At 39.4% G+C, this 19548-nt stretch overlaps 1 protein-coding gene and 2 pseudogenes across 3 annotated transcripts in view; all 3 read right to left on the reverse strand.

Annotated features, from left to right (window-relative positions):
* Positions 1–19548, reverse strand: part of RSPH3 (radial spoke head 3) — an 89879-nt gene that overhangs the window by 17808 nt on the left and 52523 nt on the right. The gene's annotated exons all lie outside the window — the stretch shown is intronic.
* On the reverse strand, positions 138–1433 carry LOC119511076 (annotated as a pseudogene).
* On the reverse strand, positions 1979–2627 carry LOC119522024 (annotated as a pseudogene).

Consider the following 19548-nt stretch of genomic DNA (forward strand, 5'->3'; position numbering starts at 1 on the left):
CCCAGACTATGAAACATGATTGGTCTACTAATCATGGCAATTTTGTTCCTTGCTGTCTTTTTTTCTTTGAAAAGAGCCAAGGAAGATGCAGAAGTTTTTATTGGTCACTGGTTCCCCAAAGGGAACCCTGCTTCTGCTGCCTCAGTGCCTCAGAACTTTGGTGTTGTTGGTCTCAGATACCACTTTGCCGTCCACGATCCTGCGGGCAGTGGTCTTGTGCATGGTTTGCATGGAGTTTTTGCTGCCCAGGGCGTCGCTGAGATTGAAGTCCTCTCTGTCTTCTAGCAGGCGGCAATAGGTGGCAATCTTTGTCTCCAGCTTGACTCTGATGTTCAGCAAGGCCTCGTACTCCTGGGCCTGGCACTGCCCCTCTGCCCGGGTCTGTGCCAGCTCCAACTCGAGGTGCAGCAGGACCCTGTTGAGCTGTTCCATCTGCAGAGCATAGCGGGCTTCCACCTCCCACAGGCTGCTCTCCAGGCTGGCTTTCAGGCTTCTCTTGGAGTCCAGGTCGATTTCCAAGGAATGGACAGTATATCTCAGCTCCGTGAGTGTCATCTCAGTAGCTCCTATCTCAGCAGACTGAGAGGTGACCACTGTGGTGCTCTCTTCAATCTGCTGAGACCAGTACTTGTCCAGCATCTCTTGGTTCTTCCGAGCCAACTCATCATACTGGGCTCGGATGTCTGCATGATCTTGCTGAGGTCCTGAGACTTGGGGGCATCCATCTCCACGGTCAGCCCAGAGCTGGCAATCTGGGCTTGTAGGCCCTTTACTTCCTCCTCATGGTTCTTCTTCATGAAGAGCAGCTCCTCCTTGAGAGCCTTGATCTCCATCTCCAGCTGCAGCCGAGTGATGTTGGTGTCATCAGTGACCTTGTGGAGCCCATGGATGTTGCCTTCACAGACCGGCACATGGCCAGCTCAGTCTTGTACTTGACTCTGAAGTCATCAGCAGCCAGCCGGGCATTGTCAATCTGCAGAACAATGGGGACATTGTCCACAGAAATTTCAAAGATCTGAGCCCTCAGTTCCTTGATGATCTTGAAGTAGTGGCTCCAGTCCCTGATCTGGGGTCCCTTCTTCTCCAGGTGTTCCCGAATTTTGCCCTCCAGTCTCCGATTCGCAGTTTCCAGGCTCCGCACTCTGTCCAGGCAGGAGGCTAGGCAGTCATTCAGGGCTTGCATGGTCTCCTTCTCGCCTGGATGCCCCCCATTCCCACCAGACCCCCGGCCACCCCGCAGGCCAGGCTCCCAGACCCCAGCCGCCCCAGGAGCTAGAGGAGCCGGACACGGACATCCGGGAGCCTGAGCCCCCAGTGCCCTCATAGACGCTGGCCGCACTGCTGGCCGGCTGGACCTGGTGGCTGGGCAACTGGACCGAGCCCAGGGATTGGTAGTTGGTGGAGAAGGTGGTGGAGCGGGTGGTGAAGCTCATGCTGTCTGAGGAGTAAGGTGAGAGGCCAGGACTCAGGATATGGACACCTGTTCCTTGCTGTCTTAAGCTATCTTTACAGCAAGGGGAGGCAATGGTACTTGGTTTGGGCCAAGAAGACCAGAAGTACGCAGTGTGGAGAGAAAGAAACCTGCTCTCTGGGAAAGGTTTTATGTTTTGATAGAAGTGGTCCTTCCTCTTCCCCCACTCCTTCCTTCCTTGAATGCAGGCTTGATACCTGGAAGTGTAGCAGCCATCTTGTGACCATGAAGTAACAAACGATGAAGGAAAGGCCAAAAGGATCAGAGACATTAGCTTTGACTTAGTTGAGTTGCTGAACCAATGCCAATAGCTGTCTGCCTCCAGATTTCATGTTATATGAAAAAACAAACCTCCCTTTTTAAGCAACTATAACCTAGGCTCTCCTGTACTCGCAGCTGAACATATTCCATAAAATATGGTTTATAAAGATGAAAATGAGGAAGGATCCTTTTCCTGGGGAATGTGGAGTCAGTAGCATGGGGCTCTCCAAACCCCATCTCCCTTCTCATTTAATTCTCCAGTAATCCCTTCAATGCAAGGCATTGACCCCCATTTTCATAGAGGTGGGAACTGGGCTTCCCTGTTCAGAAGTGAGTCCAAGGATTTGCAGCTAGTGAAGTCAGACCTCCCCCAGAGGCAAAGAGAATGCACCCCTGCCACACCTTCTGGTGCCCTGGCTGGCTGGAGGCCAAGTGAGTCTTCTGGGCTCCTGGATTTTCATGTGAGGTGCCAAAGAAGCTGTTACCGTAAGTCAGGGGTGGATGCGCCCAGGTACATCCTCGGGTCTGACAGGGTGGACTGCACGAGCTTGGCAGGGATGGTCTCTCACTGGAGCTGCTTGTAGGCTGCATAGGAATGGCAGCCCCCGAAGGAGTAGAAGTAGTCACCACCCTGGGCCCCTTTGATCCAGAGGACGTCATATAGGGGGCACGCTGCCGGTGTCCTCCCGGATTGTGTCCACGAGGCTCTGTGCCTTGGCTGGACCCAGCACCTATGGCAGTGACCCAATGAGCATGCACAATGGCACGCTGTGCACTGTGGCCATGCAACCTGAATGGATCTGCCACCCTGTGTGTCAATGCTCCTCCCAGGCCCCTCGGGTGCTTCCTGGCCCACCCTGACCCTGCATAGCGCTCCTCCTGCATGCAGCCCCATTGCGCCACGGCCGCCACCACCGCCACCACTGGCTGTACACTTCTGGCTTTATATTTTCTAGGCTCTTAGTGCACGTAAGTGTTTGTTATAGATTACTGTGATTTCAGAAGCCAAGAACCCCATCACGGTTGGTGTTCCAAGCCCTGCGAAGAAGAATCTTGGAAGGCGTTTAGAAGACTCAAATTAGATGGCCTTTGTATTGGTACTTGAGTGGAGGATCACAGATGAAAATTGCAGAGAATTTTTGACACTATCTTTTACACTCATCACTGTCTGCAAGAAGAAATTAAGAGTGATCAAAATACTGTCATTCACAGTAATCAGAAATTCAAAATGACTTTAAATAGATCAAGTTGAGAACTAGAACCAAAATAAGAGAAGTGAAGTGTTCTACCCTTACATAGCCAACAGACAGGGGCTAGAACATGAACCCAGTGTTCCTAGCTATAGCTTACACTGCTCACTGAGTAAACGGATATTTACTGAGCACCCACAAAGTGCTAGGGTACAATGGGGAGCAAATATTGACATGGTGTTTCTATCATGTTCTCTACACTACAATGTGTAAAGTTTTTGCTCATTACTTGAACTCTGAACAGATCTGAATAGATATGAAAAGCAAAACAAATGCCAATGCCCATGAATTTCTAAGGCCACACATGCACAAAATTCTCCTGGAGTGGACTTGTACATAGCAATCACGGTATTATCCATAACAACAAATAAGACAAAAATGACAGTAGACATGTCAATTATTAGGGTACCCCAGAGCCTCCAGGTTTCTGTTTGTTTGTTGTTGTTCTGTTTTGTTTTTGTTTTAGACAGTATATGCAAGTAATCCCTGAAATATTGGGAATTTTAACAATTTACTCATCTGATTTCATAGGTCTCTTTTCCCTTAGAAATATTTATCGAGGGTATTAGTGTCTTAACGCTGCTGTAACAAGTTACTACAAGCTTAGTAACAACAAGCTTTGGAAGACCACAAATTTATTATCTTACAGTTCTGGAGGTCAGAAGTCCAAAATTAGTCTTAGTCATCCAAAATAAAGATGTCAGCAGGGCTGTGTTCCCTCTGGAGGCTACAGGGGAGAACCCATTTCCTTGGCTTTTCCAGCTTCTAGAGGCCACAGGCATTCCTTGGCTTGTGGCCCCACATCACTCTGATCTCTGCTTCTGTTGTCACATATATTCTCTACCTCTGCTTCCACATTACTCTGTCTGACCCTCACCCTTCTGGCTCCCTCTTATAAGGACTGCTGTGTGTATATTGGGCCCACCCGGATAATCCAGGAGACTCTCCCCATCTTGAGATCCTTAACTTAATCACATCTGCAAAGTCCCTTTAGCCATGTAAGGCAACATATTCACAGGTTCTAGGGATTAGGATGTGGGCATCTTTGAGGGAGCCAATATTCACCCCACCATATCAAGCTTTTCTTTTTGCCAAGGGGTGGGGGTAGTAAAATCTAAAAACCTCTCTATTCCCTAAAGGGTGAAATACTGCACTGCCCTAAAAAAATCAAAGAAAGAACTATGGAAAACTTCTTCCAGAAATGAATTAGGCAGGTTTTGATATACATTTTAGAGAACCTGATGTTCCTTTAATATTAATGACTGAATATGGTTTTTGGCCCAAAAAATGTGAAAAATGCAGGTATATTTTTTCTTATGTGAAGTTTACCTATATCTAGAGTGCGTAAAATGTGATTTTTATGACTTTAATTAATTTTAAATTTGTGATGAAAGTCTGCTTAAAGGAAACCTTCAGTGATTTCTTTTTTTTTCCTTAGACGAACTGTGGATTTTTAGAACAATTATGTATAAAATACAAGATTCCCATATTCCACCCTATTATTATGATCTTGCATTGGTGTGATACATTTGTTACAATTGATGAAAGCACCTTTTTTTAATTGTCCATGGTTTAACTTAGGGTTCACTGTTTGTGTTGTGCGATTTGATGGATTTTTAAAAATTTTCATTCTAGTACCACATATACAAGTCAACATTTCCCCTTTTAATCACATTCGGATATGTATTCCAGAGCTGTTAATTATATTCACAATGTTGTGCTACCATCCCCACCATCATTACCAAAACACTTCCATTGTTTCAAATAAAAACTTTGTACATTTTAAGTTTTAACTCCCTATTCCCTACACCCATCCATCCCCTGGTAACCTATATTCTAGAGTCTAGCTCTATGAGTTTACTTATTCTGGTTATTTCATATCAGAGAGATCATGCAATATTTGTTCTTTTGCATCTGGCTTATTTCACTCAGCATGATGTCTTCAAGGTTCATCAATATTGTCACATATATCAGAATTTCATTCCTTTTCATGGCTGAATAATATTCCATTGTGTGTGTGTACCCCATTTAGTTCATCCATTCATTGGTTGATGGACTCTTGGGTTGCTTCCATCTTTTGGCAACTGTGAATAATACCGCGATGAACATTAGTGTCCAAGTATCTGTTCAGGTCTCTCCTTTAGATTCTTTTGGGAATATACCCAGTAGTGGGATTGCTGGATCATATGGTAATTCTATACTTAACTTTCAGAGGAACTGCCAAACTGTCTTCCACAGTAGCTACACCATTTTACTTTCCCACCAACAATGAATAAGTGTTCCTATTTCTCCATATCCTCTCCAACACTTCTAATTTTCTGTTTTTTTTTTTTTAAATAGTAGCCACACTAGTGAATGTGAAATGGCATCTTGTGGTTTTGATTTGCATTTCCCTAATGGCTGATGATGTCAAGCATCTTTTTATGTGATTTTTTCTTTTTTCTTTTTTTTTTTTTTTTTTTCCATTTGTGTATTTTCTTTGGAGAGTTGTCTACTCAAGTCTTTTGCCCGCTTTTTTTTTTTTATCATCATTTTATTGAGATATATTCACATACCACGCAGTCATACAAAACAAATCGTACTTTCGATTGTTTACAGTACCATTACATAGTTGTACATTCATCACCTAAATCAATCCCTGACACCTTCATTAGCACACACACAAAAATAACAAGAATAATAATTAGAGTGAGAAAGAGCAATTGAAGTAAAAAAGAACACTGGGTACTTTTGTCTGTTTGTTTCCTTCCCCTATTTTTCTACTCATCCATCCATAAACTAGACAAAGTGGAGTGTGGTCCTTATGGCTTTCCCAATCCCATTGTCACCCCTCATAAGCTACATTTTTATACAACTGTCTTCGAGATTCATGGGTTCTGGGTTGTAGTTTGATAGTTTCAGGTATCCACCACCAGCTACCCCAATTCTTTAGAACCTAAAAAGGGTTGTCTAAAGTGTGCGTAAGAGTGCCCACCAGAGTGACCTCTCGGCTTGTTTTGGAATCTCTCTGCCACTGAAGCTTATTTCATTTCCTTTCACATCCCCCTTTTGGTCAAGAAGATGTTCTCCGTCCCACGATGCCGGGTCTACATTCCTCCCCGGGAGTCATATTCCACGTTGCCAGGGAGATTCACTCCCCTGGGTGTCTGATCCCACGTAGGGGCGAGTTTTGCCCGCTTTTTAATAGTGTTGCTGTCTTTTTGTTGTTGAGTTGAAGGATTTCTTTATGTATTCTGGATATTAAACCATTACTGGTTACGTGCTTTCCAAATATTTTCTCCCATTTTGCAGGTTGTCATTTTACTTTCATGATAAAGTCCTTTAAGGAACAAAATTTTTTAATTTTGATGAGGTCCCATTTATCTATTTTTTTTCTTTTGGTGCTTGTGCTTTAGGTGTAAAGTCTAAGAAACCATTGCCTAACACAAGACCCTGAAGATGCTTTCCTACATTTTCTTCTAGGAGTTTTATACTTCTGATTCTTATATTTAGGTCTTCGATCCATTTTTAGTTGATTTTTGTATGTGGTGCAAGGTAGTGGTCCATCTCCATTCTTTTGGAATGGAGAACTGGTTTTCTCAGCACCATTTTTTGAAGAGACTATTCTTTCCCAATTGAGTGGTCTTTCCCCTTTTAAAAATCAGTTTGCCATAAATGTGAGCATTGATTCCTGAGTTCTCAATTTGATTCCATTAGTCTATATGTCTGTCCTTGGGCCAGTTACCATGCTATTTTGATTACTGTGGCTTTGTAATAGGTTTTAAGATCAGGAAGTGTGAGTCCTCCTACTTAGTTCTTCAAGATGGCTTTGGTGTATGGGGCCTCTTACCCTTCCATATAAATCTGATGATTGGCTTTTCCATTTCTGCAAGGAAGGTTGTTGGAATTTTGATTGGAATTGCATTGAATCTTAGATCAGTTTGGGTAGAATTGACATCTTAGCAACATTTAGCCTTCCTATCCATGAACACAGAATATTTTTCCATCTTTTTAGGCCCCCTTCCATTTCTTATAGTAAAATTATGTAATTTTCTATGTATAGTCTTTTACATCCTTGGTTAATTTTATTCCTAGGTACTTGATTTTTTTAGTTACTGTTGAGAATGGCATCTTTTTCTCGAGTGTCTCTTCGGTTCGGTCATTCCTAGTGTATAGGAACATTACTGACTTATGTGCATTTATCTTGTATTCTGCTACTTTGCTAAATTTGTTTATTAGCTCAAGTAGCTGTGTTGTCAATTTCTCAGGGTTTTCCAAATATAAGATCATATCATCTGCAAATAATGACAGTTTTACTTCTTCCTTTCCAATTTGGATGCCTTTTACTTTTTTGTCTTGCTGGATTGCTCTGGCTAGCACTTCTAGCACAATGTTAAATAGCAGTGGTGACAGTGGGCATCCTTTTCTCGAGGATTGAAATTAATTCTTCTTGGAATGTTTAGTAAAATTTCCCTGGGAAGGCATCTGACTCTGGGTTTTTCTTTGTTATTGGTTTGTTTAGATCTTCTATTCCTTCTTGAATCAGTGTAGACAATTTGTGTGTTTCTAGGAATTTATCCATTTCATCTAGATTATCTAATTTGTTAGCATACAGTTGTTCCTAGTATTCTGTTATAGTCCTTTTTTTCTTTTTTAATGCATTTTTTATTGTGAACTTTAACATATATACATAACAGTGATAACTTTCAAAGTACAATTTAACAAATAGCAAATTTCAAAAATGTCATGGGTCACAGTTCCATAATTTCAGCTATTTCCATTACTGTAAAATATAACATACATACAGAAAAGTGTTAACTTTTGATGTACAACTCAACCAGCAGTTAAATAGGTAATTTCAAAAACTGTTATGGATTACAGTTCCACAGTTTCAGTTCTTTCCCTATTATGAAATACAGGGCATATACAGAAAGGTCAAGACTTTCAAAGCATGATTCATCTAGTAGCTATAGAGCAAATTTCAAAGAATGTTATAGGTTACAGTTCCACCATGTCATTTACCCCCTTCCTGCTATTCCACCATCCCAGCATCGAAATACATATATACATATATATATATATATATATATATATTTATTTATGTAAAGTTTCAGTATTCATAGACCTTTGTTCAATCTTATCTTGTTTATTGCTACCCCTTCCTCTCACTTAATCTCTTTCTCCATCTTCAAGGGTGTCTAGGCAGTGACCAGCCTAACCTGTTCATATTGAAAGGAGGTGTCAACAGTATGGGGAAGGGGCTGCATCTGATTGGTGTTCTTAAAGAGACTGTTGCCTCTGGGTTTTAGGACTTGTCTGGCATAGGAACACTCTGGGGGTTTAAGTTTATGAGAGATAAAACTTGTGAGTGAATCTTTTATAGAATCTCAGATAGGGACCTAGGTATTTGGGAACTACTTTTGGTAAGGGCATGGCATACTATGTCCATTTGGAATGTCTAGCTGGAGCTTGCATAAGAGAAACCTCTAGGATAGCCTCTCGACTCTATTTGGGATCACTCAGCCAATGTAACCTCAGCTTGTTACCTTTCTTTTTCCCCCTTTTGGTCAAGTAGGCATTTTCAATCCCTGACTACCAGGGCCAGGCTCATTCCTGGGAGTCATGTCCAGCGTGTGTGTGGGGGTGGGGGTTAATGAATTTATTTGCCGAGTTGGCTTAGAGAGAGAAAGGCCATATCTGAACAACCAAAGAAGTTCCCAGCAGGTGCCTCTTAGGCATAATTATAGGAAGGCTCAGCCTCTCATTTACAGCCCTACATTTCATAAGAGCAAGCCTCAAGTCAAGGGCCTGATTTATTGAGTAATGGGTTCCTAATTTTACTTTATATATATTCTATCCCAAGATAAACAGTCAGTTTCTTACATTATTTTCACTTGGTTGTACAATCATCATCACTCTCAACTTTAAACAATTATCATAACATATAACATCCCAAAGCTCTTATCAGCTGCTAATTATTAATCCCTAGTATTAGTGTTCTCTTATGGTCCTTTTAATTTCAGCAGGGTCAGGAGTAATGTCCCCCTTTCCATTTTTTTATTTTAGTTATTTGTGTCCTCTCTCTTACTTTCTTTGTCAGTCTAAAGGTTTGTCAATTTTTTTTTTTTAATTCAATTTTATTGAGATTGTTCAAATACCATACAATCATCCAAAGTGTACAATCAGTTGTTCATGGTACCATTACATAGTTGTGCATTCATCACAATTATTTTTTTCAATTTTTAGAACATTTTCATTACTCCAGAAAACAAATAAAAATAAAAAAGAAAACTCAAATTTTCCCATACCCCTACCCCCCCCCCCATTATTGACTGGTAATATTGGTAAAGTACATTTGTTACTGTTGATGAAAGAATGTTAAGATACTAACTGTAGTATGTAGTTTGCAATAGGTATATTTTTTCCCTATATACCCCTCTATTATTAATTTTATAGTTTCATACATTTGTTCTAGTTCATGAAAGAGATTTCTAATATTTGTACAGTTAATCATGGGCATTGCCCACTACAAGATTCACTGTTTTATACATTTCCATATTTTAACCTCCAACTTCCCTTCTGGTGACATATGTGACTGTAAGCTTCCCCATTCCACCACATTCACACACCATTCAGCACTGTTAGTTATTCTTACAATAACATGCTACTGTCACCTCTTTCCATCTCCAAACACTGAAGTTCAACCTAGTTAAACATTCTGCTCATAATAAGCAACCACTCCCCATTCTTTAGCCTCCTTCATATACTGGGAACCTATATTTTATACAATATTTGCCCTTTTGTGTCTGACATTTCACTTCTTTCACTCAATATAATGCCCTCAAGGTTTCTTCATCAACCTGTTTTTTTTTTTGTTTGTTTGCTTTGTTTTTTTTTGTTTTTTCATTTTTATTGAGATTGTTCAGATATCATACAATTATCCAAAGTTCCAAAGTGTACAATCACTTGCCCCTGGGTACCCTCATACAGCTGTGCATCCATCACACTTAATTTTTGTTCAATTTTTAGAAACTTTTCATTACTCCAGACAAGAAATAAAGTGAAAGATGAAAAAAGAAAAAAAGAAAAGGAAACTCTAAACCTCCCCTATCCCTAACCAACCCCCCTCAATTGTTGACTCCTAGTATTGATATAGTATGTTTGTTACTGTTTATGAAAAAATGTTGAAATACTACTAACTGTAGTATATAGGTTGTAATAGGTATATAGTTCTTCCCTATATGCCTCTCTATTATTAACTTCTAATTGTATTGTCATACATTTGTTCTGGTTCATGAAGTGATTTCTAGTATTTGTACAGTTGATCATGGACATTGCCCACCATAGGATTCAGTTTTATACATTTCCATCTTTTGACCTCCAACTTTCCTTCTGGTGACATAAATGACTCTGAGCTTCCACTTTCCACCTCATTCACACACCATTCGACGCTGTTAGTTATTCTCACATCTTGCTACCAACACACCTGTTCATTTCCAAACATTTAAGTTCATCCTAATTGAACATTCTGCTCATACTAAGCAAGAGCATCTACATTTCTTCCACAAGGCAGGAGGGAGAGTCAAAGAAGGTAGAGAGGCAAAAGAAAGAGGAAACAAAAAAATGACAGCTAGGAAGCAGCAAAAGGAAAAATAACCTTAAATCAAAGTAGAATAAAGAATCAGACAATACCACCAATGTCAAGTGTCTAACATGCCTCCCCTATCCCCCTCTCTTATCTGCATTCACCTTGGTATATCACCTTTGTTACATTAAAGGAAGCATAATACAATGATTCTATTAGTTACAGTCTCTAGTTTATGCTGATTGCATCCCTCCCCCAATGCCTCCCCATTTTTAACACCTTGCAAGGTTGACATTTGCTTGCTCTCCCTCGTAAAAGAACATATTTGTACATTTTATCACAATTGTTGAATACTCTAGATTTCACCAAGTTACACAGTCCCAGTCGTTATCTTTCCTCCTTTCTTGTGGTGTCTCACATGCTCCCCATCTTCCTCTCTCAACCATATTCATAGTTACCTTTGTTCAGTGTACTTACATTGTTGTGCTACCATCTCCCAAAATTGTGTTCCAAACCACACACTCCTGTCTTCTATCACCCTGTAGTGCTCCCTTTAGTATTTCCTGTAGGGCAGGTGTCTTGTTCACAAAGTCTCTCATTGTCTGTCTGTCAGAAAATATTTTGAGCTCTCCCTCATATTTGAAGGACAGCTTTGCTGGATACAGGATTCTTGGTTGGTGGTTTTTCTCTTTCAGTATCTTAAATACATCACACCACTTCCTTCTTGCCTCCATGGTTTCTGCTGAGAGATCCGCACATAGTCTTATTAAGCTTCCTTTGTATGTAATGGATTGCTTTTCTCTTGCTGCTTTCAGGATTCTCTCTTTGTCTTTGACATTTGATAATCTGATTATTAAGTGTCTTGGCGTAGGCCTATTCATATCTCTTCTGTTTGGAGTACGCTGCGCTTCTTGGATCTGTAATTTTATGTCTTTCATAAGAGATGGGAAATTTTCATTAATTATTTCCTCTATTATTGCTTCTGCCCCCTTTCCCTTCTCTTCTCCTTCTGGGACACCAATGATACGTACATTATTGTACTTTGTTTCATCCTTGTGTTCCTGGAGACGTTGCTCATATTTTTTCATTCTTTTCTCCATCTGCTCCTTTGCATGTAGGCTTTCAGGTGTTTTGTTCTCCAGTTCCTGAGTGTTTTCTTCTGCCTCTTGAGATCTGCTGTTGTATGTTTCCATTGTGTCTTTCATCTCTTGTGTTGTGCCTTTCATTTCCATAGATTCTGCTAGTAGGTTTTTTGAACTTTTGATTTCTGCCGTATACATGTCCAGTGCTTCCTTTACAGCCTCTATCTCTTTTGCAATATCTTCTCTAAACTTTTTGAATTGATTTAGCATTAGTTGTTTAAATTCCTGTATCTCAGTTGAAGTGTACGTTTGTTCCTTTGACTGGGCCATAACTTTGTTTTTCTTAGTGTAGGTTTTAATTTTCTGTTGTCTAGGCATGGTTTCCTTGGTTATCCAAATCAGGTTTTCCCAGACCAGAACAGGCTCAGGTCCCAGAGGGAAGAAATATTCAGTATCTGGTTTCCCTATGGGTGTGTCTTAGAAAATTGCTCCACCCTTTGATGCCTCGGGTCACTGTGCTTTTGTGCCCAGCAGGTGATGCCTGTTAGCCTATAATTCTTGACTGGTGTGAGGAGGTGTGGCCTTGTTCCCCCAGGCTCTGGGGTCTGGTTCTGAATGGAAAGGGCCCCACCCCTTTCCTCCTAGAGAAGACAGACCCCTCAGGGGTCAATTTTTTGATCTTTGATTCTGTTTTTTTAATTCACTATTTATCTCCACTTAATCTTTGTTATTTCCTTCTTGCTGCTTGCTTTGCTTTTAGTTTCCTCTCCATTTTCTAGTTCTTCCAGTTTTTAGGTTAGGCCTCTGATTTGAAATCTTTTTCTTTTTTTTTTTTTAAAGGAGTTTTATTGATATATATTCACATAGTGTACAATCCGTCCAAAGGATACAATGGCTTTTAGTATATTCAGAATTGTGCATTTGTCACCACAATCAATTTTAGAACATTTTCATTATTCCAGAAAGAAAAACCCCATGCCCCTTAGTAGTCACTGTCTCAATCCCTCTAGCCTTCTCCATCCCTACATAACCACTAATCTATTTCTGTCTCTATAGATTTATTTATATTTACATTTTATATAAATGGAATCATACAATATGCAGTACTTTGTATCTGGTTTCTTTCACTTAGCATAATGTTTCTTTTAATTATTATTTTTGGAATTAAAGAAGTTGTAGGTTTACAGAAGTCATGTAAAAAATACAGTGTTCTCATATACCCCTCTATTTTTTTTTACTTTTTTTTTTATTAAATTCAGTTTTATTGAAATACATTCACACACCATACAATCATCCATGATATACAATCCACTGTCCACAGTATGATAACATAGTTATGCATTCATCACCACAATCTATCTCTGAACATTTTCCTTACATTAGAAAGAACCAGAACAAGAATAAAAAATAAAAGTGAAAAAAGAACACCCAAATCATCCCCCCATCCCACCCCATTTGTCCTTTAGTTTTTATCCCCATTCCTCCACTCATCCATACACTAGATAAAGGGGGTGTGATCCACAGGGTCTTCACAATCACACTGTCATCCCTTGTAATCTACATTATTATATAATTGTCTTCAGGAGTCCAGACTGCTGGGTTGGAGTTTGATAGTTTCAGGTATTTACTTCTAGCTATTCCAATACATTAAAGCCTAAGAGGTGTTATCTATATAGTGCATAAGAATGTCCACCAGAGTGACCTCTCGACTCCATTTGGAATCTCTCAGCCACTGAAACTATTTCGTCTCATTTTGCATCCCCCTTTTGGTCAAGAAGATACTCTCAGTCCCACGATGCCGGGTCCACATTCATCCCCGGGAGTCATACTCTGCGTTGCCAAGGAGATTTACACCCCTGGGAGTCGGGTCCCATGTAGGGGGGAGGGCAGCGAGTTCACCTGTCTAGATGGCTCAGTTAGAGAGAGAGGGCCACATCTGAGCAACAAAGAGGTACTCAGGATACCCCTCTATTTTGACACTTCGCATTAGTGTGGTACCTTTGTTATAATTGATGAAAGAATATTAAAATAGTACTATTAACTTATAGTTCATAGTTTACATTAGGTTTATTTTTCCCATATACCACCCTATTATTAACACCTTGCATTAGTGTCATAGATTTGTTATAATTCGTGAAAGAATATTATTATACTTTTACTATTAAACCTAGGCCATCCACAATAGGGTTCACTGTGCTATACAGTCCCATGTTTTATCTTCTAACTTTCATTCTAGCAACATACATGACCCAAAACTTCCCCTTTCAACCACATTCACATACATAATTCAGCACTGTTAATTACGCTCACAATAATATGCTACTTTCACCACCATCCATTTCCAAACCATTACAATCACCCGAAATAGAAATTCTGTACAAATTAAGCACCAGCTACCCATCCCTACCCTGTTCTATCCCCTGGTAACCTGTTTTCTGATTCTAACTCTATGAATTTGCTTATTATAATTAGTTCATGACAGTGAGATCATACAATATTTGTCCTTTAGTGTCTGGTTTATTTCACTCAGCATAATGTTTGCAAGGTTCGTCCATGTTGTCACATGCATTAGGACTTCATTCTTTTTTTAGAGTTGAATAATATTCCATTGTATGTATATACCACATTTTGTTGATGCATTCATTGGTTGATGGTAACTTGAGTTGTTTCAAACTTTTGGCAATTGTGAATAATACTGCTATGAAAATTACTGTGCAAATGTCTGTTCAAGTCCTTGCTTTCAATTTTCGTTTTGGTGTATATCTAGTAGTGGGATTGTTGGGCCATATGGTAATTCTATACTTAAATACTTATATATATTTATAAGTACTTATACATATATAAACATACATACATATATACACACACTTTTACATAGTATGATGTTAGCTGTGGGCTTTTCAAACATGCCCTTTATTATGTTGAGGAAATCTTTCTATTACTATTTTTCTCTGTGTTTTTATCAAGAAAGGATGCTGGATTTTGTCAAATCACTTTTCTGCATCAATTGAGATTATCATATGTATTTTTCCCTTTGTTTTGTTATGAATGTATTACATTAACTGATTTTCTTACGTTGAACCACACTTGCATACTTTGGCTAAAACCCATTTGATCATGCATATAATTCTTTTGATGTGCTGTTAGATTTGATTTGCAAGTATTTTGTTGAGGATTTTTGCATCTATATTCCTAATTTGTCTGTAATTTTCTTTTCTTGTAGTATCTTAATCTGGCTTAGATATTTGGGTGAAGTTGGCCTTGTTGGCTTTGTTAATTCTCTCTATTTTTTTTTATTCTCAATTTCATTTATTTCTGCTCTAATCTTTGTTATTTCTTTCCTCTGCTTGCTTTGGGGTTAGTTTGCTGTTCTTTTTCTATTTCCTCCAGGTGTGCAGCTAGGTCTTTGATTTTAGCTCTTTCTTCTTTTTTAATGTAAGCATTTAGGGCTATACATTTCCCTCTCCATCCTGCCTTCGCCGTATCCCTTATGTTTTGATATGTTGTGTTCTCATTTTTGTTCCTTTCACGATATTTACTAATCTCCCTGGTAATTTCTTCTTTGACCCGCTATTTAAGAGAGTGCTATTTAACTTCTATGTGTTTGTGGATCTTCCATTTCTCTGTCTGTTAGTGATTTCCAGCTTCATTCCATTATGGTCAGAGAAGATGCTTTGTATGATTTCAATCTTTCTAAATTTATTGAGAATTGTTTTGTGACCCAACATGTGGTCTATCCTGGAGAATGATCCATGTGAACTTGAGAAGAATGTATATCCTGCTGTTTGGGGGTACAATGTTCTACATATTTCTATTAGGTCTAGTTCATTTATCATATTATTCAAGTTTTCTGTTTCCTTACTGATTTTACCCCAGCTCTTTTTTGGTTACTAATTGCATGGTATACATTTTTACATCCTTTCACTTTCAATCTACTTAGGTGTTAGGATTTAAGATAAGTCTCTGGCAGAGAGCATACAGTTGGGTCATGCTTTTTTATCCATTCTGCAGCTCTACCTTTTGACTAGAGAGTTTAATCCATTTACATTTAAAGTGACTACTGATAATTCAGGACTTTCTTCTGCCATTTTGCTATTTAGTCTTTGTAAGTCTTGTACCTTTTTTTGCCCTTCAATGCTACTTTTATATTTATTTGTTTTTTTTTGTTTTGTAGCCTTTTGAATGCCTTTTCATTCCTATCTGGATATGTTTTTCATATATTTTCCTTGTGGCTATCATGGGGTTAATATTTTAAAACCTAAATATATAACAATCACATTTGGTTTGATACCAACTTGACTTCAATAGCAAACACATACACTTTCCTATACCCCTCTGTCCCCACATCTTATTTTTTGTACTTGTTACCAATTATATCTTTGTACATTGAATGTCTGAGACCATAAATTTATCCTTATTTTTTATGCATTTGCATTTTAGCACCTGTAGGAAGTATCAAGTGGAGTTACATACCAAAAAATACAATACAATAATATTGGCATTGTAATTACCCAAATGGTTACTCTACTGGAGGTCTTTATTTCTTTATGCCACTTTGAACCACTGTCTAGTGTCCTTTCCTTTCGGTCTGAAGAACTCCCTTTAGCATTGCTTGTAAGGTAGGTCTAGTGGTGATGAACCCCCTCAGCTTTTGTTTCTCTGAGAATGTCAGGATCTCTCCCTCATTTTTGAAAGAAAGACTCACTGGATATAAAATTCTTGGTTGGCAGTTGTTTCCTTTCAGCACTTTAAGTATTTCAACCTATTGCCTTCTTACCTCCATGGTTTCTGATAATAAATCAACATTTAATCTAATTGGGATATAACACATTGTTTTTCTATTGTAGCTTTCAGAAGTCTATCCTTTGCCTTTTCCTTTGATAGTTTGATCAAAATGTGATGGGGTGTATTTTTCTTCAAGTTTATCCTGTTCGGGGTCCTCTGGGCTTCTTAGATTTGCATAGTCACATCTTTCACTAAGTTTGGGAAGTTCTCTGTCATTTCTTTAAATATTCCTTCTGCCCCTTTCTCTCTTTATTCTCCTTCTAGGACTCCAATAATGTGTATATTGGTGCACTTGACGGTGTCCTGAGGTCTCTTAGGCTATTTTCACTTTTTATAATTCTTTTTTCTTTCTGCTCCTCAGCCTGACTCATTTCAATTGCCAGCTCCAGCTCCAATCTGTTTTTGAAAACCTCCTGGGAATTTTTCATTTCAGTTATTGCATTCTTCAACTCCAGTAGTTCTGTTTGGTTCATTTTTAAAATTTCTCTTTATTAAGATTCTCATATTGTTCATTCTTTGTTTTTCTGATTTCCTTTGGTTCTTTCTCTGTATTTTCTTTCTTCTCCTTGCATATTTTAAAGATCTTTTTGAAGTATTTCTGTCTGGTATGTCCACACGCTGGTCTTTGTTGATATTTTCTGGATTTTTATCCTCTTCCTTTGAATGGGCCATCATTTCCTGTTTCTTTGTTTGTCTTGTAATCTTTTATTGCACACCGTACATTTTAATATTTTAAAATGTCAACTTTGAGATTTATTCCTGTGAAGTCTATTTCTTGAGTTTGTAACTAGCTGGTGATATGATAGAGATTTTCCTGAGTGTCAGCCCTCCTATCAGGAAGGTCCACCCAAGGTAAATGCAAAGTGCAGGGCCCTCCCTGGTTTTTTTTTTTGGGGTGTGTGTCTTGTCCTGGGCTTGTGCTTACTAGTTGCTAAGGAGTCCCCTTGTTTACTGGAGTTTGAATGCCCCCTTACTTTCCAGGAGACAGAACTTCTCCTTCTCCCAGGTGTTCCACAGCCAGACTTAAAGCAGGTAAGCCTTTGCCCTGGGTGATATACCTCTTATACTGCTTTTGGTGTCTCAAGTTGCTTTTGCTTGGAGGGTAAATTCTTGGATGGGGGAATACTGGAGAAGAGTTTCTCATCAGTCCTTCCCAGCTGGAAAAGGCTAGGGACCCAAAAAGGGAGTATAGGCCACCTGCAAACTGCCCTGTAGAGGAGGTGAGGGAGGTGCCAGAAAAGGTGTTAGGAGCTTCTTCCGTGGCTCCCCAAAGCTGCACTTCCTTGGCTTGCCCAGAATATCCAGCCATTCAACTGTCTTCCACACCTCTGAGGAAACTCAGTGTCTTTAAGTCTCCTCCTTCACATTTGTCTGGGTTGGGTTGGAACAATGGCCACTCTCAGAGTTGGGCCTCCAGTGATCTAAAGTAGCTAATCAAAAACTGTGATCAGTGATTGGCCTGTGCCCACCCCAGATCCTTGGGGGAAGTGGATTTCTATGTCCCTTTCTGGCACCAGAAACCATGACAGACCCCACTGCGGCCTGCCACAAGTGTGGTATAGACAGTGGGAACCACTGTGCAGATAGAGCAACCTAGTGGTATTTATCGTAATTTACCAGTCTCTTCCTCCTGCTCTTCCCTGGATGTTATACAGTGTTCTCCTGGACTCCAGAGTTTCAAATAGCTGCCTGTTTACTAGTTGTTCTGGTGGAGGACTGATGCTTGGAGCTTCCTATTCAGCCGTCTTCCTCCAGTCCGACAATGATTTCTTAAAAAAATAAATCCTACCTTCTATTCTACTATCCTGTGTCTTCAGCTTTCCTCCAATTTTTCTGATTTTACCACTTGTTCCCTTCACTGCTGCCTCTTGCTTCGTCATGTCCTTTTATTGCATTCTACAAGTACTGACCTGTAAATTTCTCTACTTTTTCAGTCTCTGAGATTGCATTCATTTTTTGTTTGTTTTCAGTTATCACCTTAATGTGATGATACCTCCAAACCAATCCAGTTTCTCTGAAGCAAGCTCTTTGTTAGTCCAATAGCCTATTTGCATATCTCTAAGAGGATGTTTCCCCACAACTCAAACCCAAAAGTTTCCCAATCATGGCTGTAATTTTCCTTTCCTGCACACCAGCTACACCTTTCTTCTGCCCAGTTTCTGTCACAAGCACCACCATTCTTCTAGACTTCCACTGTCTCTACTCATAAACAGGTTAGCTTCCCAAAGGCTATTCCTAAAGCTTTTTACAGTACAATGTAGGCTTCACGAGGGCAGGGTTTTCCTGACTTTTATCACTGCTGTAATCCCAGTGCCTGGAACTGTGTTACCTAGCACACAGCAAGCACGCAATGCATATTTATTGCACAAATGACCTGGTCATCACCATCGCTCACTGACACCTTTTACACATATATTTAAAAAAATTTGTGGAAGTAGATGATAATAATCAATATTTTTGGATCACTTTTGAAACTACAAAGCCATTTGATACTTATTATCTGTTTTATTTCTCAAAATATCTTGTGAAGAGCAGAAGGAATATATTGTTAAATTTCTGCTTTAGAAATGTGAAAACTGAGACTCAGTGAGCAATTCATTAGTTTTCCTACGTCCACTTTCTTCACCTGTCTTTGATTTCATCTTATTTTCTTAAGACTTTGCCTCATCTCGGCTTTGTCTCCCATGATTGTCCTTTCCTTCCACTCATACTGTTTCAATGCCTCACTATCTCTTGTGTAGAAAATTGGAGTTGCGTGCTAATTCAACTTCCTATTTTCAATTTTACTAAAAATCTGTTTTACAGTTCTGCTAGAATTATCTTTAAAAAAACACAAATTTGATATAGATCTAAGATGGTGGCATAGAGAGGAGTGGAAGCTACTTAGTCCCCCTGGAACAACTAATAAACAATGAGGAACAACTAGTAAATAATCTCGAATAACTGAGGGGGGACAATGTGACTGTCCACTCATCATATACCAACCTGAATTGTGAGGAATGCCTGAGATTGCAGCATAAAATCTGTAAATATAAACTGTGGATCCAAGCCAGGAGCCCCCTCCCCCCATGGCCCAAGCTGCAAAGCCTCGTGGAGCTAGAGAGCAGCTCTCTCCAAGCAAGTGAATATAGCTCA

Source organism: Choloepus didactylus, chromosome 2, assembly GCF_015220235.1.
Source record: "Choloepus didactylus isolate mChoDid1 chromosome 2, mChoDid1.pri, whole genome shotgun sequence".
Classification (NCBI taxonomy): domain Eukaryota; kingdom Metazoa; phylum Chordata; class Mammalia; order Pilosa; family Megalonychidae; genus Choloepus; species Choloepus didactylus.